At 45.3% G+C, this 23,689-nt stretch overlaps 1 long non-coding RNA gene across 1 annotated transcript; it reads left to right on the top strand.

The window, feature by feature from the left end:
• Nucleotides 1–866: 866 nt before the first annotated feature.
• Nucleotides 867–17,806, top strand: LOC118002273. Its single transcript, XR_004677004.1, has 7 exons — nucleotides 867–1,003; nucleotides 1,798–1,912; nucleotides 8,623–8,684; nucleotides 11,433–11,516; nucleotides 12,553–12,630; nucleotides 12,746–12,817; nucleotides 15,406–17,806. It is a non-coding gene; the product is annotated as an uncharacterized LOC118002273 (long non-coding RNA).
• The last annotated feature ends 5,883 nt before the right edge of the window (nucleotides 17,807–23,689 follow it).

Raw genomic sequence — 23,689 nt, 5'->3', positions numbered from 1 at the left:
TGCAGATTAGTAAGGCCTAGCAAGTGTTTCTGCTGGGGGATTTTCCAGCCCTCAAGCCTGTCGCCCTGACCCTCCAGGAGGTGAGACCCCTCCCTAGCCCCTGCGTCTGGCATGGAGTACATGGTCACCTCAGCCAGGGAAATGGCTGTGGCTCAAGAGTCTGGGAGTCCACTCGAGTTCCCCTCCTGGGACACCCGCCTGACTCCAGCCAAGGGCAGGAACAAAGGCCCTGGTCTGCTTTCATTCCACACAAGCCTGAGCCTCAGTGCGAGGCATTAAAAGCCTGGGTCTTTGATGGATTGAAACAGTTCCTCTGTAATCACAGCCTCTTGGCTCTATTTTTACAATCCTGCTTCGGATCTCTTGGAGGCAAGGCTCTCCTGGGAGTTTGCTGAGTCAGATAGTCCCCAAGAGAACCCAGGGAGAGGCTTGCCAGACAAAGCCACCAGTGAGGCCCTTCCTAGTGGGCCCTGTGGTCACCCACGCCTCCTCCACGCTTCCTGGAGACATGGGGGGAAGTGGCGGGCAGCTCTGGGACCTCCCGGGGCCACAGTCAAAGACCCTTCAGTGACTCTAGATTCAGCTAACTCCATATGTTGGGGCCTGGAGGGTCTCCTGAGGACCCCAAGTAGCTGGTACAAAGCCCTGCTTTAACACGTGAAGCCACTGAGGCCGGGACAGAGCCCAGCGCTCCCCTGGCCAGGGCGACCCTTCCTGCCTCCCAGCACCCCATGCAGGAGGCTCACAGTGGTTCCACAGCATCTCCTTCCTCTTTCCCTCAGCTCCAATTTCCCTTGTTATTTTATTTTATTTATTTATTTTTTTGTAAGGAGATTGATGTGGAGCCAAACTCTGTTGGCTACGTTTAATTGTGTTTTATTCATGTGGAAAGCCACCCTGGCTGTGTATCCTGGAGAAGAATTCTGGGCTTGGTCCTGTTAGCAGCCACTTTCTGGACTTCTGAAGGAGCAGGGCCTTGGCCCTTGAGCCCTAGCGTGCAGGGGTGAGTAGTCCTCAGGGTGTTGGCTAAATTTTCTGAGGCTCAAAGGTTCATAGGTCTAAACCAGGGAGAAGGGATTTGGGACGGTCTCAGAGCAGGGGAGTCCCCAGGCCACGGGGCACCCATCCCATCCCATCCCAGAGGGCGTAATCGCTTCTGCCTGGTGTAAGGGGAAGGTTTAACTGAAGCGAACCATCAGGTTGGTGTGAACGGCTCACAGATCACAACAGGAAGTACATTACACCGTTGGGAACAAATGCTGTGGAAATTTTCTTCACAGAAAAGGGAGGGAGAATGTTACGTCCTGCCAGACATTTGTACCAAATGGTTAGATGTGGAAATAATTAGCTCATTTATTTTTCTTTCAAGTTTCAAGGTTTGAATTTGTTTGTTTTCCATTTATTTTAATATAATTCTCTTTAGTATAATGGTGTGGTATGTATATATAAATGGGTCACAAGCCTGCAGACTAGAAGAAGAGCCTCCCCTTAGCGGTTTTTCTTTTATTCTGCAACCAGCAGGCAGCGATGTGTCCGACTGAGCCTTGTGATTGTTGGGCCTCCCTCCAGAAGCTCGTCACAGCCCTCCCTGCCAAGGGACTATGATCCTTTCTCAGACACTCTCGATGCCATTTTCAGCCAAACATATTGAATTTGCACTATTTTTTGCACAATTGTTGTTTCATTTAGCATCTTCCCAAGGGGGATGAGGGAAAAAAATGGTTGTTAACTAATTTATTTGCTTATTTTAATTTAATTTCTTTATTTCTCTTTTGCTTTGTGTTCTACCAAAAACAGAGCCTAAGACAAGGACCTGTAGAAGGATGCCTGCAGTTTTTTTGCAAGGTAACTCCAGGAAGTAACAAGGAAATGGGGGGAGTGAGATAAGAGGAAGAAGAAAAGCTGGTAAGTGGTGAGTTGTTGTTTTTTTTTTTTTTTAGATTTTGTTTATTTGTTTATTTGAGAGAGAAGAAGTGAAGGGAAGACACAGAGGGAGAGGAAGAAGCAGGCTCCCCACTGAGCAGAGAGCCAGATGCGGGGCTCTATCCCAGGACCTTGGGACCATGACCTGAGCTGAAGACAGATTCTTAGCTGACTGAGCCACCCAGACACCCCAGTGGTGAGTTCTTAAAACAAATAAAAACTGGTTATTTCCGTGGGCACCTGAGCACAATTTTTCAGCGGGGAGGGATCCCTAAGGAATAGTGTAGAATGCACCTCAAAAGAGTCCACTTGGCCAACAGGAAGCTCAGGCATTTTTATTCTAATTCCCATCCTCCTTTGATAGAGGCCCAACCCTCTGCGCCATGCTCATGTGGGGCTTTGAAGAAGCTCTGAGGCAGAAAAATCGAGAAGTTCAGTGAGTAGGGTTGCTGTTGCATTAAGTCCATTGTAGCTACAAGCTGAAGTTGGAGAGTGTGAACACAGCTGCTACAATTCTTCGCATTCAAAAGAAAAAGAAAACAGATTTTCAGTGGTGTACAAAAATACCTATAGTTCAAGACATAAAAGATGTGAAGAAATTTGGCAATGAAGGGAGAAAAAAAATAGAACACATTTTCCCTCAGGTCTTCCTAGCAACCAATTCGAGGAGGGAAACTCATCAGTTATACAATTCACAGTGTCCATGAGTCAAGCAAATCTCAGGCAAAGTTAGCCTTCCTCCATGGTCCTTGGAAGAAAGGCAGGGCACACAAAGGTGATGCTGACACTCCAACGGTGAATGCAGTGGCCGATCTTCTCTCTGTATAGTCTAATAGATGAAGAGTCTACCCTCAAAACAACAAAGAGCATAATATTCAGGAACACATTGTTTAGAAAGGATTTTTTCAAATAAGTGACAGGAACCCAGCTTAAAATTAACCTTAGTGGCTAGTGGCATTTGTTGGGTTGTGGAGTCATGGAGTGGACTGACTTCAGGCAAACCTGGATCCAGGCACTCAGCTTTTCATCATAACTCACTCTCTGTCTATCAGTTCCTTGGTTCTACTTTCCTCAGCATGGCTTCATTTTCCAGATGTTCTCTTTCTGTGGGTGGCAAGATGGTCCTTGGTCGTTCCAGGCTTACATGGCCTTCGAGAAGCTCACTCTCCCAGCATCCATATATGAAATCTCATTAAAGGATTCCGATTGACCCTGCTTGAGGCCCAGGTGGACCCCTTGAACATTTAATGACCATAAGAGGGATATGATTGGCCTGGCCTGACCGTGTGCCCACCTCTGCAGCCAGAAGACAGGCAGGTTTCTGTGATCCACAGACCCTTCCATCACAGTCATGCAGGATGGCAAAAAGAAAGCTGAACAGGCCAATGCAGCAAATCCACCGTACCCACGATAACTTCTCAGAGTCCAGGTTGACCTCAATATTCTAGGGGAAAGAGTGACATGATATGGTTCTCACCACACATCATGACGGGGGATGATTTTTGAAATGGTCCAGGTGATAAAATAACAAACTTCCTGCTTGCTTATGAAAATGGATGAAATCCCCATCTAGTAAGAAGAGGGGTATAGCTGAACCATTGATGCCCCATACATAGCCCCTTGGTGTTACCATTCCCATCCTTGTTGACAGTCTTGCAATTATTCTGAGGGCTATCTCTCACCACAGGATTGTGTTTGACTTGTTCATGGACAGTGTAGGTAGTTAATGTCCCCAGGAACATAAATCAACAAATTGGGAGTTGAAAGATGAATGCCCCATCTCAACGACACCAAAGCATGGTCTACACTGTCTCCCGGAAGACCCTAGTGGATTGAGCCACAGTTGATTATAGCTGTAATCAATGCTTCCTACATTGGCTTCCTTCCCTTCTCTCTCACCTGCTCACCCCAAACTGGTGCTTCCTGGGATCGCCTCCTATATAAACTACTTGTATTAAAATCCTTTTTTCTGGATCTGCTTCCAGAGGAACCCAGCATCAGCATGAGTACTCTTATTTATTTCCCTCATTGCCAGGATCATTAATTTCTCTCCCCCACCCACTCCCAGTTCTCCAAGATTAACAAAATACACACTCTGGTTTGGCGGCTTTGTGTTGTCTGTTTAGAGATGAACTAGGTCACCCAAAGGTAGGAAGAGGTCAAGATGATCCTTCTTAGATTTGGAAATGGCCAGCAGGAACAGATTCCTGAAAGAGGGAAAGATGGACTGCCTTTAGCAAACATACCTCCCATTACAGCTCGAGGTCTTTTTCTGCTCCATGTCCAATTATAGCAGCAAGACTTATTGCTCAGCTTTAAACTGCTATCGGTTGTTTTAGAGACAGCACAGCCAAAGAAAGAGTGGAAGCCAGCCCTCAGCAAAGGTTTGCAACCTGGATTCCCAGCCGACAGACCACATCGACACTCTGTTCCTGAAGGCACAGGGAAAGGAGGGTTTGTAAGAATTTCCAATGGAGTCCAGACAGGTTACATTATGAGAATGAAGATAACTCCCCTGCCTGGAATATATGGATTTATTTGGAGGCATACCTCTGTCTGGTTGAAGTAGGACCTTCATTTAAATGTAAATGTGGGTTTTCAATGTGTTCCTAGAGAAAGGAAAATACTGAAGCTGCTGACATCCAGGACCTGGGGGAAGGTGCTCAGGGTGGCTTCTGTGAACTCAGGGGGAGAAGGGGCACTAGGGGCAAGAGGTGGAAAAGATAAATAAAATGGAAATGCAAAAGGAGCAGATAAACCGAGGACTGGACAACAAGATGAGTTACTATGGGACAGAGAGGCTGCAGGAGCCTAAGGGGAGTTCCCAGGCTGACTAGAACAGCATTGTCTGGTAGAATGTCCTGTGATGACAATGTTCTCAGTATTGTTCTGCTCACAAGTGGCTGTGGAGCACTTAAAATGTGTTCCTGATGAACTGAAGTTTTAATGTTATTTAATTATAATTAATTTAAATCTGAACAACCATAGATGCCTAGAGGCCATATTGGACAGCAGAGGACTAGAAGCTTATAGTTTAGGGAGGACTTGAAAACAGATTGTTGTCCACTCTGAGATAATAGGCCTGGTGATTCTCCATGTAGCTGGAAGGGGGCAGATCAGAATTACTTGGAAGGCATTTTCAAACAGCACATTTGCACTGTTACTCTGGTAAGTACCACCTCCCACCACAGGAGGAAGGGCCCTGCACAATTCTGTGGTGAGCCACCATTATCTAAGACAGTGGGTGTCCCTCAAGGTATGAGAGCAGGAAAAAAAAAAAAAAAAAGGTTGAGAACTCCTAGCCTACTGGGCCAGAAAAATGGAAGTTTCCCTACCCTTATCTGTCCCCCAGGGACTGGGAAGAAGTAATCTTATTTAGAGCTGATCTTGGTCTGCAGGATTCTTAATGATCAATTTCAGTTTTCTGTAATCTTTAAGACAGATGTGAAGCTGTATGTATTCATCCTGTTTACATTGAAGGCCTACTGTGTGCTTAGCTCTGTGTTAGGCACATGGCTTATCATGGAAGGGGTGGGGAGGTAGGGAGGCTAGCCATCTGGCTCCAGCCACACATTCATGAAGGTCCTCAAAATGACACTTATGATTTAATCTTATTTATAAATCCAGGAATTCTTCTGGGAATGCACCATCAATTTCATTTTTATTTCCATGAGTTAACATAATCTGGTAAATATAAACACTGAGATTTTATCAAAATATCTGTGAACCCCAACTGGACATTTCTTCTCATCTTGGCCAGACTTGGGTGATCTTAGGTGGGCTCACTCATATACCTGTGGTCAGCTGGTGGATTGCCTGGGGCAGACTGCTCATCTTGGCTGTGCTCCCTTATATGTCTGGTACCTATGCTGGGACAACTGGGTTGACTCTGCCCCATGTTGTCTCTCATCATCCAGTTGGCTAGCCTGCACTTGTTCCCATGGCAGAAGCCAGGGGCCCCAGGGCGCAAGCAGAAGCACACAAGGTCTCTTGAGGTCTAGGCTTGAAACTCCCACATATTACTTTTGCTACGTTGTATTAGTCAAAGAAAGTCATGTGGCCAGCTCAGGTTTTAGGAGTGGGGGAATAATTCTACTTCTTGATTGGAAAAGCAGCTAAGTCACACTGGAGAGGGGCGTGGATATGAAGAGGGGAATAATTGTGGACTTTCTATGCAACAGTTTATACATAAGGCTCAGCGGAGCTCATTCAAATGGGAGTTGAAGGTGATCTAGGGGAGTGGTAATATTTGAAGTTTTCATAAGAAATTTGCATTCAGAAGAGAGACAGATACCTTTGTGCAGAAATGTACATCTTAGCTGGGAAGGAAAGCAAGTACATGTGACAAACACATTGCCATTGACCCTACCCTCATCAAGAGAGCACACATGGGAGATTTCCTTGATAGAAGGGAGGGTTTAAGCTAATCCAGCCTTGCATTTCTTCCTGTCTCCTTTTTGAGCACCAGTACAAATTTAGATTTTTGCAAGACAGCTGGCTATGGTTTAGATTTTCCTAGACAACTTTGGCATAGAAAGAAATTGATAATATATTTGGAAACTACAGTCTCCTAAAGTCCTAGAGACTTAGCTTTTGTTAATTTCTTCTTGTTTTAATGATTTTCTGGTTGCTCCCATTCGCATCATTATATCTATGTGTTTTTGTTTTATTAAATTTTCAGCGCATCAGTGTTCCTTTTTTGTGTATTGATAGGATATACATAAATAAATTAAAGTAATATTAAGAAAGTTGAGTAGGTATGGTAGAGTAAGGTAATGGTGGTGACAAAGTTGAAAAGAAGGGCTTATGTTTAATTCGATTAGAAATAGAGAGCTGGGTGTGCTCAGCAGAAGTGACCTACAGTCAGTGTCTTTGATACTTGGCACACTGTAGCCCTCTGTGACCTCCAGTTGCCTTCTCCAGCTGCGGAGTGACAATCCCTTGCTCAGTTGGCTCACAGGCACTGTCTCTTCAATTTCTTACAGAGAAAGCATCTCTAAAGTGAGGAGTTCTCCTTTGAGCGAGGCACCTTAAAGAAACAGAAGGGAATGGCCCTGGCTGATCTCTGAGTTTTGAATGACATCAACTCTACCCAGATTACTGGGGAAATAGCAGAACTATTTCCTCAGCAGGTTTTAAGGGAATTTGTTTAGACAGATCCAGGAAATACAATTTGATAACTCGGGATTTATTTCATCCTCCACTGTCAAATTGGAATCTTTCCTAGAGCGAGAAACGCAGTCAAGAATTGCAGTGTGAGTTAAAATATATAACTGCACAGGACGGAATAATTGACTTCATTTCTCATTGGCTGTCAGGGAGCAGGTGCTCTGATGCTGGAGAAAGAAGAGAACAGAGGGCAGAGGAACCCCTTGTCAGTCCCTCTCACACTGTGTTCGGGATCTGAGCTTACACTGGCTGAGGGAGACTCTCTCTGATACAGCCTACAGAAGCATTTTGTTTTTATATCACTAGACCCTTGCTTTTAGGTGGGACCCATGAACCAACAATAGTAGCATCATTAGGAAGCTTATTAGAAATGCAGACGTTGGGCCCCACCTTATACTTGCTGAATCAGAATTCACCTTTTAATGAGATGCTCTGGTGGTGAGCACACACATTAAAGTTTGAGAAGCCCTGGTCTAAAGAAATCTCTTTGATAATTAGAGACAGAGCCTATTCTAGAATGGGTTTGGGCTTGACTCGGGTTTGAGGAATGGCACTGCCAGTCACTAGCTCCATAACCTTGAACATCTTTCTTTGTTCTGGACACTGAAGCAGGCAGTAGGATGCCTTAGCAAGTGAAAAGTAACCCTTCTATTCAAGGAGCTTATAATCAGGAAGTAAATGGATCATTGGAAGTCATCATAATGAATTTCATGATAAGAGAAAAAGTCAAATGTTATGGGAACACAGATAAAAGGCATGTAGCCCAGTCTTAAGGGCAGAGATGGCTTTCCAGAAATGATATTTAAGCTGAAGCCTGACTGGGGAGCTGTAATTTTTCTGTTAAGGAGTATGATAGGGGGTGGCGAGGGGAGCGATGCACATTTAGCAGTGATTGGAACAGAAGCCTCATTGACAGTTGAACAAATGGGAGGTGAGGAAGGGGAAAGCATTTATTATAGTCAAGGCTTTTTAAATGTTTGCTCTGAGGATTAGCTAGAGAAAACATGGGTTGTGGAAGGATTATTTTTTTCACATGGAAGAAATCTGATGAAAAAGAACCAGGTGGAATAGAGAAGAGATCATTGAGGGAGGAGATCCCAGAAATTGGAAGAGGAGAGACCCAGAATCAGGGGTTGGGACTGGTCTCAGGCAGGAGAGGAATTCCTTCCTTTCAACTAGAAGGAGGGAGAAGAAGATGAGAGCAGATGCAGGTGTGTTTGTAACTTCAGTAGCAGGAAGTCAAAGGAGAGTCCCTCTCAGATGCATTCCATCTTCTATAAGTAAGAACATTTGCCAAGAGGGAAGAGGTCTGAGGAGAGTAGAAAGAGACTGAAACAGACACTGTGAAAAAGAGAGAAGGGCTGTTTCAGGGCACGCAGAGATCTCTCTGGGTCCCTCTGATGATGGAGAACTTGCTGTGGTACCAGTTTGTGTAGTGGAATGGTTTTCTTTAAAAGTGATCTGCAGCATAAATATAGGCTAAGACCCTAAGACTGATATAAAGGGTTTTTTGGTTTTTGTTTTTTCCAGGTGTGTGATGAAAAGACAATGGTACAGGAGTTGAGGATTCTGGCGAGAAAATAACGACCATGGTATGAGAGAAATCAGTCATTCTATTCCCTCCTACATCCCTTCTGGTGGACGTATTGGTCTTTATGGGCTGGCTTGGGCCCCCCAGTTGAAATGCTGAATCCCTAACCCTCAGTGTGATTCAGAATGTGACTATATTTAGAGATAAGGCCTTTAAAGAGGTAATTCAGTTAAAATGGGATCACTAGGGTGGGCCCTAATTTAATATGGCAGATGTCCTTATAAGAAGATTAAGACAAACAAACAAAAAGAAGATTAGGATGCAGACAGGGCCACCTGGGTGGCTCAGTCGGTTAAGCGTCTGCCTTCGGCTCAGGTCATGATCCCAGGTTCCTGGGATCGAGCCCCGCATCAGGCTCCCTGCTCAGTGGGGAGCCTGCTTCTCCTGCTCCCCCTGCTTGTGCTTGCTCTCTCTATATATCAAATAAATAAATAAAAATCTTAAAATAAGATTAGGACAGACAACACAGACCAAGGGATGACTAAGTTAGGACAAAGCAAGAAAGTGGCCATCTGCAAGCCAAGGAAATAGGCCTCAACCTCATCAGGAACTTCAGGTCCCTGATTTCTCCACTTTCTTGCTGTAAATCATCTCTTCCCTCTCCATCCGGTGTTGGCCTCACCTGCCAACACTTAGATCTCAGACTTCCAGCCTCCAGAACTGTGAAAAAATTAATTTCTGTTGTTTAAGCCACCCAGTCTGTGGTACTTGGTTGTGGTGGTCCAAGCAGACTGATTTGTAGTGAGTATGTGTTGCAGGATGCCTTGGATCATGTGGTCTTATCTCCCTGATTGGGCTGTTGGTGGAAGGTAAAGGGGGGCACCTGACCCAGTTGATGCCTGGCTGCAGGCCTACCATCAAGCCATGGCAGGTGGGCTGAGTCATCAGAACCTCTGCTTTGTACGTGCACCCCAATATTTATAGCAGCAATGTCCACAATAGCCAAACTATGGAAAGAGCCAAGATGTCCATCAACAGCTGAATGGATAAAGAAGATGTGGTGTGTATAAATATACAATGGAATATTATGCAGCCATCACAAAAAACCGAAATCTTGCCATTTGCAATGATGTGGATGGAACTAGAGGGTATTATGCTAAGCAAAATAAGTCAATCAGAGAAAGACAAGTATCATATGATCTCACTGATATGAGGAATTCTTAATCTCAGGAAACAAACTGAGGGTTGCTGGAGTGGTGGGGGTGGGAGGGATGGGGTGGCTGGGTGATAGACACTGGGGAGGGTATGTGCTATGGTGAGTGCTGTGAATTGTGTAAGACTGATGAATCACAGACCTGTAGCTCTGAAACAAATAATACATTATATGTTAAAAAAAAAAGAAGAAGAAGAAGATAGTAGGAGGGGAAAAATGAAAGGGGGGAAATTGGAGGGGGAGATGAACCATGAAAGACTATGTACTCTGAGAAACAAACTGAGAGTTTTAGAGGGGAGGGGGGAGGGGGGGATGGGTTAGCCGGGTGATGGGTATTAAGGAGGGCATGTATTGAATGGAGCACTGGGTGTTATAGGCAAACAATGAATCATGGAACACTACGTCAAAAACTAATGATGTGGGGTGCCTGGGTGGCTCAGTCATTAAGCGTCTGCCTTTGGCTCAGGTCATGATCCCAGGGTCCTGGGATCAAGCCCCACAACAGGCTCCCTGCTCAGCGGGAAACCTGCTTCTCCCTCTCCCACTCACCCTACTTGTGTTCCCTCTCTCACTGTCTCTCTCTCTCTGGCAAATAAATAAAATCTTTAAAAAAAAAAAAACTAATGATGCAATGTATGGTGAATAACATAACATAATAAAAAAAAAGAACCCCTACTTTGGGGATTTGATCCGAAAAACATGGACACTGGGAATCCCAATATACGTAGGGCTGGAATGGCCATTTGGGGGCCATGAGCAAGTTAATGAGATGGTAAAAGAAGGTGATCTGCAGAGAGAGGAGAAAACAGTAGTTAGAAGAAAAAGTGAGAAAACGGTACCTAAGATATGGAGAGAACAGCTCCAACTCCTAAAGACTTCAATCCCCACAGGGCTAGCTTAGTTTCTCATCTTTGGATTCAATAGGACCTCTCCATAACTTTATAATAACCTCTGGAGCAAGTACCCACTCCTCAGCTGGATGGAGAGGGAAGAGATGATTTACAGCAAAAAAGTGGAGAAATCAGGGACCTGAAGTTCCTGATGAGATTGAGGAACAGGAGGAGTGGGGTAACTGGGTGATAAGTCTTTCTTTCAAATCTGCCAGCTCTGAACATCTGTTAATGCATGTTGGCCCATGTGCTATTCCTTACAAAGGTAGCATTTTTTATGGGACAAATCTTTTATTCCAAAAGAGGCAAATCCGAGAGATATTTTGGAATAAAGAAGTCTCTGGTCTCGAAATCAGGCCAAGTAGACCACTGTCCTTCCTTTTTTTGTGTATGTAGCATTCATCTTGTCTGCACTTCCTGGGACCAATAAGCCACTTTCTAGGGAATCTCTCTGGGTCTCTGGGTCCTCTCAGTAACCACAGAGAGATCGCCATCCTACACAGCTGTTGCTTACATGGAAAGGGCTGCAGCATTACCAGGGAGAAACCCAGCAGTATGGCTCCTGTCAAATGTACAGGGGGGCCTGGTGGTTGGTTCACACCCTCTAGTCGGGGTCTTGGGGTGATGTGCCATCCCCAGACCCTTGACATGGGTGACTGTGTCAGTTTCTCTCATGCATTAACACCTTGTGCTTTATGTTTTATAGCTAGTTAAATACAACCTTGTCAAGTAACCAGATTTCAAGCTTCTTGAAGACAAGACAACTCTGACTGTCGCTGTGGTGCCTTTGGTGAGCTCACAGGACTTTGCTTGGAGCATGTGCTCCATAAATATTCGTTGGCATAAAATGGAATACCCCCATTCCCCACCATTGGCCAGAGAATACGGTTGTCTGACTCCTTACTGGGAACACGACAGTTGTCAGGACATCAGTCTCTTCTCTTTAGTTTTTTCCCTCGCCTCTGTTCAATGCATTCCTCTCGGGTTTGGAAGAGATAGTGGCACCCACAATTTGTTTATCTGCTCTGAAACATGAAGGTACTTTGTGATTATGAGGCAGTAACTTTGCCATTGTTTTTATTGGAAATAGTGACAAGAAGGCAGTGATTAACTCTCATTGCTGCCCCGGGACTTCATGATCGATGGTATGGCCGCTTTTCCTGTCACTATCAAGTGTTGCTTGGCCTCTCACTGTGGGAATTATGGGAGGAGGAGGGTGAGGAGGGGCACGTCCGAGCCTACCTGGATTTATCAATCTGGTTCTCCAGCAGGAAGAGATTCAGGTTGCATGATCAGCCAGAGACTATTTCCCCCGTGGCCCCTGCCATGTTCAGGTGGCTTCTAAATGTCAATATGGGATCTGGGGAAGGTGCAGTGAGCCACAGAGGCATGCCGTAATAGGATGTTGGCTGATTGGTGACGCTGAACTTCCGCTTGGGAAAAAGATTAGCTATAGAAAATGCAATTACCTTTGGGTCCCCTAGTTCTGCAAATTTGTATAAAAACTGGGCTGGTTTGTCTTCATGATAGCTATGAAGGAAAGGTTTGCTAGCAAAACAAATAGCTGAAACAAAATTGCAGGTGGCATGTTCAGACATTTTAGGGAATCATTTTTCAAGCCCTTTAGCAAAGACTATATGTAAATCAACAATCAGTTGGAATATTTACTTATTAAAGCAGTTGGTTTTCAACTTTCTTTTGTTTTAGACAGGGAAATTTTTAAAGTCTTAGATAAAGCAGAAGAAAGGGGAGTTCTTCGAGGTGAAGGCGGGCCATGGGACCCTGCAAGCTCAGATGTCCTCTTCCACCTTATCCCTCTTTCACAGCCAGGGTTGGCCCCTCAAGCACCTCTGCAGAGACCTGGGATGCCAGGAAGACCAGTTTAAAAGCCAGCAATTCAAAAGGTAAGACCTACATTTGGAGCTGTTTGATAAGCAGTTAGAGGTACTGTGCATACTTTTCAGAAACAAGATTGTGTCTAAACAAAGCATTCTCTAACCACAGCTTTTCTCTCACCAGAGACTTGTTCTTGTTCAAATCATCTTTTGCTATTAGCCTGAACAATTGTTTGGAGTTCTTCAAATAAAACAGGTACGGAGGAGAGATGGGGGACAGAATAAGACGCTGGGCTGCAAGTGATTGCGGGTTCTTGGAAGAGCAGCAAAGTGAAGGATGGGGTTGCTTGGGTCTATGTCCATGACAGGAAAGGAGGCAGGAAGGGAACAGGGCAGAGTTAAGAGATTTAGAATGGTTATTCCCAGGAGCCAACATGAATACATTTTCAAATACACTCGGCCCACTGGGAGTATGGAGCAATGTCACCAGGAAAGGCAGCTTCCAGCATGCGTATGCCATATGTCCTGGAGGCTGTCCAGATTATATGGCCCCAGAGCCAGTGACTGAAGCCCAGCAAGGAAGTGCCTGAGGTCAAGGAGCGATAGCTCAGCAATCCCCATGCTTGGATTAGCCCCCTAAGCCAAAGTACCGGACAGCAAAGCCCAGGGTCCTTGGTCTGGTTGTTGTGATCCTGGTTGACAAATCAGAAGGCCACTGTGAGGGGCAGCCTGACCAGCATTCCCAAGCATCTGTCTGTGGCCAAAGTCCCCAGACCCTCTGAAGACGGCTGACCCTTCCATCCTCACAACACCATGTGGCCGCCATAATTTTCCACTGATCTATCCTGGAAGATTAGTGGATTGAGTGTCCAAGGATGCTTCGGGGTTTGTATTATTCAACTAATTCTCTCTGTGTTGCTGTGTCCACTCGTCAAGAGCAGGGCATATGCTTTATTCCTTCTGTTTTTCCAGGAAACTTTATATTGGATATTCAATATGTGTTTGAGGATGAATGGAAGAGAGGCTGAGAAGTGGGTAGAGACAGCGGTCTCTATGATCCCAGTCTTTAAGCTGTGATCAACCTGTGGGCCACCTTCAGTACGAACTTGCCCAGCAAGTTGTACTGGCAGCCCCCATCCACCTCAATCTTTGAGCCCACTCTGCTGCTTTGAACAACTCCTGCCCCCATCACAAAGTAAGGCAGCAGCAAGCTTTCAAGATTCCTTTGCTGCAAAGATGCATCTCTCCATCATTTTCTTTCTAAAAATCAGAAATTTTTAATGTATACCAAAATAGAATAGTATGCTGAAATCTCATGGACCCATTACTCAGACATCAACATTTATCAATATTTTGCTAATCTTGTTTCACCTATATCCACTTTTTTCTAAGGTAGTTCAAAGCAACACACACACACACAAGCACTTTTGCTTTTTAATGTATCCCTAGTATATTATCACCAACCCAGAGTATCTAATAACCTGTCTTTGTTCAAATTTTCCAGAGTCTCTCCAAAAACTTTTACAATTGGTTTGTTTTTAAGTAATCTCTACACCTAATGTGAGGCTCCAACCCACATCCTGGAGATCAAGAGTCGCATGCTCTACTGACTGAGCCAGCCAGGTGCCCCTCGTTTTTCTTAAATTTAGTATCCTTTTCTTGAATCACAGTTTGACCCCACTTGTAAGTTCTTACCACTGGCTTTAGGTATTAGCCCCGAGTCATCGGGAACCACGGAGCACACCCAGCAGATGAACCCTCTGGAGATCAGCAGGTGTTAACAGGGGAGACTATTCCTGAAGTTTCATTTATTGTCCACATTTATTGTTATACCCTACTGTTGATTTTTAACCTCTCCAACCATGATGAAGTTCTGCTTGGAATGGAATGGTGCATGGCGTCGAAACAAGTGCTTGTGTTACACACTCATTCTCAGAGCCCAAGGGAGTCAGGCATGTTCTTAATAACAAAACAACCATGGTCACAGATGTAAGCTATTGATAGCAATAAACAACTTGTAACTTTGCATGCATCAGTTAACAAAAGTCCCACTAACGTCTAAACAAGCTTGCATAAATTAACAATTACTATCTGCCGTGATACTTTATTACTGTCCTGGAGCTCACAACTATAGTTTTAGGAACTAGATCCAAAAATGTCCTTCATCCTGCAAAGACTTTTGTTGGTGTCTCCAGAAATTCAGGCAGATACTTGAGGACTGTCGTATCTCAAAACATAATGCTTCTGCAACCACAAAGAACAAGGCAAATGTGAGATTAACCCAGACTCTGCCTGTATTCTTTCTTTCCTACCTAGGAACCAGGGAGGTCATTTTCATTTGTTAGGGAAAGGTAACCCACCACTCAAATTAAATGGATGCAGTTCTCACCATCAGGGACCTAGAATCCACATGTAGCCTCAAATAGTCTATTGTGCAAATGTGTCTTATGGAGACATGATCCATTTTCAAGGAGATGGGATCCCTCCTCTGGGTGAACTTTTGAGTTCTATGAAGATTTCCTTGGGAATCTGGAGCCACCAAGGGAATGGGTCTGTCAGGTCCTGGAAGGAAATATTTGCCGATCACACCCAGGTTAGATTATCTCCGCAGAAGAAACTAGGGGCGTTTATTGTACTCATAGAGTCCTACCTAATTTGGACCTTGAACTTTGTTTTGGTCGAGCGCATTCTCGGGCCTGCACTGGGAGGTTGAATCCAGAGCAGACTTCTGGAGGAGAGCCACACTATCACAATCAGCTGATGAATCCCCAAGCGGGTTTTCAGGGCCCTCCTCCAGGACCGGAGGCAAGTTATCTTTGTGTCTCTGTTTTTCCACCATCACAGGGGAAACAGCAGCCGACTTCGGAGGGAAAAAAATGATTGGAAAAGCAAAGTGACAGTGTTTACCAACACATTACTCACAGTTCCGTGAGCCTTGGGGCTCCCGTCCGCCGTGGAGGAAAGTTTGATTTACCTTGCCATGATAGGAAAACACTCACCCCCGTGACTTCACCGGCTCCCCACCTTGCAGACCACATCAGACTGCGCTGGTGGGAAGTTGCAAGGGGAGGCAGCTGTGCACAGGGAACACATGTCTTTGTGAGAGAGGGAGGCTGTCCTGGGCAGTGGCTAACGGGCCTGCTCAGTGGAATTTTTCTCCCTTTTTAACCAGACTGAGCCTTGCTCCCTTCTGGCAGGCAGACAGGCCTACTCTTCCAAGTACACAGGGAAGTTCTGTTTTGACAAGCACACACATTCTTTTTCAGAAAGCCACAGAGGCGAACGCCTTTGTTGCAGACAGACCAACTCCCTTCCAGTGCAGGAGGTGAAACCCTTTCATGAGCCACATAATGGGAGCAGCCGTGGCGCTGGCCGACTCAGTCCCCGAAAAGTACATAACTTCCATTATGTGGCTTCCACATACGGAATGTACTTCCCCTCTCGAATCCAAACGCTGGCAGGGCTCTTTGTCCGGCACTGGGACTGGCAGGGAGCAGGGGCTGGCAGGAGTCATGAGGCATTTTTCTGTGGGCTTTGGCTTCCTGGCCAGTTGAACTCAGTCCAATTATTGTCCCAAGGTTCTGCCAGATAAAACAAGGAGAGAGCTTTTCTAGATGCCTGGTGACTATAAGATGGAGGAGGGAAGGCGAGTGCTGAATGGGGGGTGGGGTGTCCAAGTTCCAGCAAAGGCCGTGGCTCAGGAGACCCCTCCCCAGGCAGGGGCTCTGACTCTGCCCTCTGGAATGTGCGGTGGCCTCCAGAGACCCTGCCCGTCAGGCGAATGCCTGGTACTCTGGCCTTTCTCACCCTGGCATGGGGCTCCAATCTTAGCACCCTTTGTGACACAAAATCAAATTCCCTGGAACATGGGGTTAGCATTTTCAGCAAACTAATCCCATTGGTGATATTTAGTATTCTGAGCAGAGTGGGCCATACCCACAAGCAGTCTAGAAAGTTGCTACCTTGAGATGGCATCATGAAGGCTGTAAGACGGGCGCCTGGGTGGCTCAGACAGTTGAGTGGCTGCCTTCGGCTCAGGTCATCCTGGGATGGAGCCCTGCATCAGGCTCCCTGTTCAGCGGGGAGTCTGCTTCTCCCTCTGCCCCTCCCCCCACTCATTCTCTCTCTCTAATAAATAAATAAATAAATAATCTTTAAAAAAAATGCTGTAAGATACTGTCCGCTTCCAAAGTACCTCCCTGACCTGCCCCCTCACTGTGCTTGAACTTCCTACAGTTGGAGGCACTAACTGGGAGTCACTAAAGGATCACCTCCAGAAAGTTCTATTTAAAATGCACATATTAAAAAATAAAATAAAATGCACATATTAAATTAATCGTGCCCTAATTAAAATGCAAATTATAAAATATATGTAGGCTTACCTCTCCTGGGGTTCTAGTGGCTACTCCCCATCTCTCCTTCCTAAGGAATGGCTGCATCTTTTTGACACAGGAGGCTAAGGACGAGTGTCTGCTCTGGGATCTCCTCTTCTCCTATTGTCCAGTTCCATATTCATCTCACTTCCTTCAACAGTCCATGAAGAGCTTCCTTCCACATTGGTCTAAACAAACCCACATCGGATTGACCATTTTCTAGTGTCTCGGCTGAGGTGCTAAATGCAGAAGTTGTTCGATATCCAGTATTCAAAGTAGAGAGACCTTCCATCTTGGTTACAATTCAGCAACTCTATTTCTGCTGCTCTGTTATTTTGGCACCTCTGTGCAATTGCATAGATCTGTGAAATGCTGAAAACTCAGGAGGAGCTCATGTCCCCTGAAATATAAGGACTCTGTGATATTGCATCCTGCAAAATGTCTTTGAAGGCCTCTTATCAAGTGCCTGTGCTCAGCCCTGCAGAGGTGGGGAGGTGCAAGAGGGTGGGACTTCCTTGATGATGGGCAGGACAAGAGATGTCATCCAGGCTGCTCATTGCCAAACAGATTCTGATAACCCAAGACCCTTTCCCCTGTGGTCACTTCAGGTCTCCTGCTATCAAATGCCCATCTGACTCTGGCACTTGTCCTCTGACCACAAAGTATGCCTTTGCCAATGCTTGATGTTTAATTATTTCAACTTAATTAAGTCTAGGTCACTCATATTGTCTTGCTTTCTCCCAGTTTTTTCAAACCCAACCTGAAGAGGATTGGAGACCCAGGGCTTAGGATCAAGGCGGGGAGGAAAATCCAGGCTTCAAAGCTATTCTTACTGCTAGATAAATGCGCAAATAAATAAATAAAACACTCCATATTGGAAAGCTTAGCATTTTCTGTTGATTTCTGCCTTTATTTTTTTTAAATGAAGAATGGGTAGGGAAGGGAGAACAATGAGGGGCAGCAGAGGAAAGGGACAAGAAGGAAAGCAGTGCCAGGTTAGACCAGAGCTGCTGGAACTCAGGGTCTGGCAGGAGCAGAGCTGGGTGTCTCCCGCATTGGCCAGAGTGTAGCCAACCCTTCTGAGCCCTGGTGGACCACACTGGCAGCTCCAGCCAGTTTCACCCCTGAGGCCAGGCTGAAGATGCCCTCAGGGACTGACCAAGTTCAAGGTGAAGCTCCTTAGCATGGTCACAAGTCCCAAAGGCAGGAGCAGGGACCAAAATGGCAGATAGAGACAAGGGAGTAGAAATAAGACAAGAAGAATCCTGGCAATGGACATTCTGGGCAGATTCTGGGAAGCTTCTCTTTATCATTTGTTAGCTAGCATATAGATGGTAAGATGTTGGAACAGACAGTTGGGTTAGAGGAAGGGAAAAAACAACCATATTCTCTTAGAGCTGTACACAGACGAGGGTTTCGGGTAGTGCTTTTTGAATGAATTAATATTTGAAGAAATATCTTTAGCCCTTTGCAGCTTCAGGTGTGTGTATGCCACTGTCTTCTGTAGCCCTAACATGATTCCGTGGCCCAGACCCATCCCCGAGCCAGATAAAGATAGTGGTTGTGAATGTGACAGGAAATCACCCACAGGCCCACATGCTACATCTGGGGTGCCCATGGTGGGGCTTAAGGGCTATTCCCCTAATCAGGCTCTTTCTTGCTCCTCCTCTGCCTTGTTTCCAGACCTCACTCATTTATTCAGTAAATGATTATGAAACAATTACTCTATGCCTTGTGCCATGCTAGGCATGAGCTACATAGTGGTGAACAAGACAGAATTGGTCTCTATCCTCATAGACCTTAGAGTCTGGTGGAAATTTCAGATAGTAAGGAGGCAAACAAACATAATCTATACCTACATATTCACATGTATTCATGGAAGACTACAATGGCACTGCTCTGTTTTTATTACAATCATTTGGTTACATTCATCTGAGGCTGTATATGCTTAAATCCACGGATTCAAATTCAAAGATGTGGAGAGACCCTCACTATCAGGAACTGATCACAAAGTGACACATCCCTGGATTCGTTCCACTCCAATCTCGCTTTCATCTCCCTGTACAGCATTATTCATATAAACAAACAAACAAATAAAAGGGCACTTCAGGAAAGTATGCCCAAATCCCATAGTTGCCCACCTCCCCAAAGTTAACTCATTCCTTGGGTCAAATGCCTCTTTCTTATGTTTCATAATTCCTTACTTTTGTATCAGTTATCCATGGTCATGATAAGGCTGCATAACAGACAGTCTCAAAATCCAAAATAATAAGCTTCTATTTAGTTTATGGGTCTATGTGCTGGCAATTTAGGTTGAATTGGCCAAGTAGCTCTGGTCTCAGAACTCACTCACATATCTGATAATTGTCTGACTATAGGCCATCTTGGCTGGAATGACTGATGATTCAGCTCTGCTCCCATGTTTGGGTCCCATTCTCATGCAGGCTAGCTGGGGCATGTTGTCATGGTGGTGACAGAAGACAAGAACAAAAATGCAAATGGAAACATGTAAGTGTTCTTTCAAGCATCTGCTTGTGTCTCTCTCATCTACTAACATCCCTTTGGATAAAACAAGTCCACATGGTGGGTGCAGAGAGAGTAGGAGGTCATCAGAAGGTGTGAAGAACTGAGGTCATTGATGTGATCACTCTACCACATCTACCATCTTTTTTTTGCTTTCTGGGTGAATTAAGAGAATTCATCAATGATTAAGAAGTTTGCTTGATTTAATATTAGAGCATCACTGACAATTTTTGTCTTTATATTTTTAAAATGTAAAACAATAAAATTTACCTTTTTGGTGTATATAATTCTATGATTTTTAATGCTTGCAGACTTGTATAATGACAAATAAGATACAGAACAGTTCCATCACCTCCCAGAATTTCCTCAGGTCACTGATATTCTGAGAGCTCATGTCTGGATTCAACTTCTCAAACAAAACTGGTGGATTTGTATGAAGAAAGTTAAAGCTTTAGCAATACCTCTTGGGTATTTTGTAGCTACAACTTGAGGTGTCACTAAGGAAAATAAATTAGTCAAAAGAGTCAGCCATCAGATGGAATGCCTTGTGAAGACCTTGGCAATAAGAAATTTAAAAAGCTTCAAGCCAGAGGTATCTGAACTTGAAGAGACTCATACCTCACCGTTATACAAAAAACTAAATCCCTGAGGGGTTTGAGTGCATTTTCAAAGTGGGGAGACAGCGGGGAAAGAGAGAGAGAACAAGAACCCACACCTCTTGTTTAGTCTAGTGTTCTTTCTCTTGCTCAAAGCTTCTCTTGTTTGCCTCTCACCTCCACTATAAGATTCATCTCTGCCCTTTGACTTCATTTTCCTACCAACTCTGGCCCAGTGAGAATGGACTGGTCTGTCAGTGTCCATTGTCTTAATTCTTCTTGTAGAACTGAAGGCATTGTTTTTCTCCATGAGAGCCTATTTGGTGCTAACCAATTTGAGGTGCCTCCCCTAGGGTTGCAGAGGGAGCAAGGTTTTAGTTCCTGGAAAATTTAATACACAGTTTGATCTTTGCTACTCTACTGGACCCCTGAGTTCCCTTTCCTTATCTCATAGCTCTCTCAGCTGCCAGGGAATTTGATCTGGAGTTGTCTTATCAGTCCTAGGGCAACAAGCAGGTGATGAATGAGGGGCTGGGGAGGCAGCTGTCTCTTCTTCGAGGCCACTGACATTTTTGAAAAGGACCATGTGCATTGGTGGTTGCTGGAAATGGAGGTAAAACTCACTCCCACACTTCTTAGTCTAAGGTCTGTAGTATTCTTTTGTCTCTTTGCCCTCCAACTAATTTAGAGGTGACTCTTTCTTCTTAAGGGTTCTTGGCATTCATGGGGCTTTGCAGTGGCCTGGTCATTGTGGCTCTCTTTCCAGAGGACAGAATTTCCCTGGCATGACCTTGATTGATCTTAAAACACTAGCTCGCACTTACAGATAATGTTCAGAGTCTCGAACTGAGTGTGAAATGGTGCAGCAGGTGGATTATTCAACCTTCCCGAAGAGAAGCCCAGCTGGTACCATGATGGTGTGGCCCCAGGGAACCCGGCTAGGTGTTGAGCTTCAGATGTGAGATTGAAGAATCAAGGAGAAGCTAGTGAGTCATGGCATCTGACCCACTTAAACCCGTTATGCTCTTTTCAAGAATCTGATATGTCCTTTGAGAGGAACCGCCTGTGAGTTGTACCTCTTCTGCCCTTTATTTCTGCTGGAATAAAAATGTAAGCAGGGAGGATGGACATCCAGACCCAGCTGGACAAAGCCCTTATGAAGAAGGGCTTTTTATAGGCCACTGTTGCAGCCATGTCCTAAATAGAAATGTATCCAGCCCTCCTCGCTGACAATTCAGCATTCCTGTGCCTTGGGGGTATGATGTCACAAAACAAGTCAACCATCATTTAGGGGAGTCATTTCAAGGTTTCCCATCTCTGCTCTCCAGCTCACTTTCCCTCTGCTCCTGTCACCAGGATGTCACCACCCAAATTAGTGAAAGGCCCCAACCCAAGCAAGCATCAGCTGGATTGTCAGCCCAGTGAATGGCCCACCCTGGGGACCTGCTGTTATAGCCCTGCCTCAGCTGTCACCTTCCTGTGGCCTTTCCACTTTTCCTCAGCATGAAGAGCTGCCAAAAACAGCAGTCAGCTTCTCCCTGAGGAAGAAGAAGCTGTGTGCAAGGTCAGGTAAACCCAGGGCCTAAGAAAGCTTTCCCCTCCCCCACCCCACTTACATTGTGTCTTATCCTCACTCCAAGCTAAGGACCTCTAAATCCAGCCACAATACTAACCCTGGAATGGCAGGAAAATGTTCAACCCAGAAACCACATCCTCTGCAGTGCCACAGCCAGCACCAGCAAAGGACATGAAGTTAAATCGAAATGGAATTTGAATGACAAAGTGACATGATGTCCATCTCCCTAATGGTGGGACAAGTTGGTCTTCCATCACTGGCAAGGCAAAAACTGCAAGGCCCAGATCTGTGTGTAAAGGCTATTTTGCATGGTTTTAAGTCACCAGCTCAGCTCAATATCTAAAACAAAGAGAATGAATTATGGAACAGGACGAAGGGAGCTTGTTAATTTTCCCACTGATGCACTGTGAAATAAGAGCTTTATTCTAAGAATGGTATATCCTCAGGGCTCTCTCTGGAGAGACGCTGACAAATCCAAATGTCCTTACTGTTTCCTTTGCCCCCTGCTCTATGACTTTTCTATACACATTTACAAAATATGTATATTTCATGGCATGTCTTTATCTATAGGACTCAGCGAGTTCAAATCTGTGATTCTCTCTAGGGCTTCTTTGACAATAAAGAGTGCTCGGGTGATGTTATTGATGAACACACACACACACACACACACACAAACACGCACACACATTTGATTGTGTACAGCCTGTCCGTATATATTACAGAAATGTCCTTGCAGCCTGCTAGCTATTGTCCATACTAGTGAGCTATAGCCCATCTCCAATTGAAACCCAATGAAATAATCATGATAATTTTGCCTTCGTGTATCACCTTTCATCAGGGAGGATGAAAGGGCTTCACAAACTCTGGGTTCCTCTTTGATCCAGGGCTACTATCTGGTGTACCAATCTCCACTGTGTATTCTGCCCTCGCCCCGCAGATGGGCCTCCCATTGACAGTAATTGAACCTCCATATGCAGAGCACCAGCCTGGCCCGAGAGCCTCCTGTCAGCTGCCAGGAAGGGGAGGGCTGCTTCCAGAAGGGCTGCGGGTACTATTCCACATTTGCAACAGGGCGAGGATTATAAACAGGGGAAAGGAGGAAAGGAATTCTCAAGCTGCAACTTTAGTTTTGAGACAGAGGTGCTTCGTGGCAGGTGGAAGAGCATTCTAGGCAGTGATGAAACAAATATTCAGAAAGTAGGTGTTGCCTAAGGCTTTGCTCTTAGCTTCTCATCCACACCCAGGACTTAAGCTATTAGCTCTATGGGAAGGACTCCAAAATATATATCCCAGGCTCAGACTCTCCCTTGGGTCTAGCCAGGCATCTCCAGCTGTCTCCCGGGCATTTCCATCCACATATTTCATCGGAACATCAAACTTGACTTCTACCAGATATACTGTATGCTTCTTTCTCCTTCACTCTCAAATAGCTCCCTTCTCTGACTTTCTGATGTGTGGTTGCTGGAGTCATGGCCAGGAGTAAATTAGTTGAGATCTGTGTTCTCATGGAGCTTGCATATGCAAAGGGGGAGAGTGTCATAAACAGGTAATAAAGATAACAGGGTGTGATGGCTCAGGTGGTAATAGGTTAGAGGTGTAGACTTCTTTGGACATAGTGACCAACACTGGCTTCGCTAGGGAGATGATAAGGGAGAAAGCACTCCAGGTGGAGGGTAGAGCAAACACTGAGACCCCGGGGCAGCAATGAGATCTGGCCGTCTGTGGAGCAGAAGAGATGCTGGGCTGCTGGAGCATGAAAGAGGGCGAGCAGGAGGAGATGAGCCCAGAGAGGTGGGCAGGGACCAGGTGAGGCAAGGTTTGCCCACAGGGTGCAGAGTTTGGATTTTCATCCAAGTGCCACTCAAAGCCAGGGGGAGAGTTTTTAGCAGGGGCTATGGGAGCTGATGCCCATTACTGGCAACTCTCCACTGCAGCTATGAGTCACTTTGCTCTCTGTATACACCCCTCTTGCTTTCCACACAGGCAGTGTCTAGCAGAGAGCGAGGGCAAGGTTTTGGTCATCCTCCAAGTCCCTGCATCTCCCCTCCAGGGTCCTGGAC

The sequence above is a fragment of the Mirounga leonina genome, unplaced genomic scaffold (genome assembly GCF_011800145.1).
Source record: "Mirounga leonina isolate KUSES-001 unplaced genomic scaffold, KU_Mleo_1.0 Mir_115, whole genome shotgun sequence".
Lineage (NCBI taxonomy): Eukaryota > Metazoa > Chordata > Mammalia > Carnivora > Phocidae > Mirounga > Mirounga leonina.
Note: the sequence above shows the minus strand (reverse complement) of the source record. Positions and strands in the feature narration are given on the sequence as shown.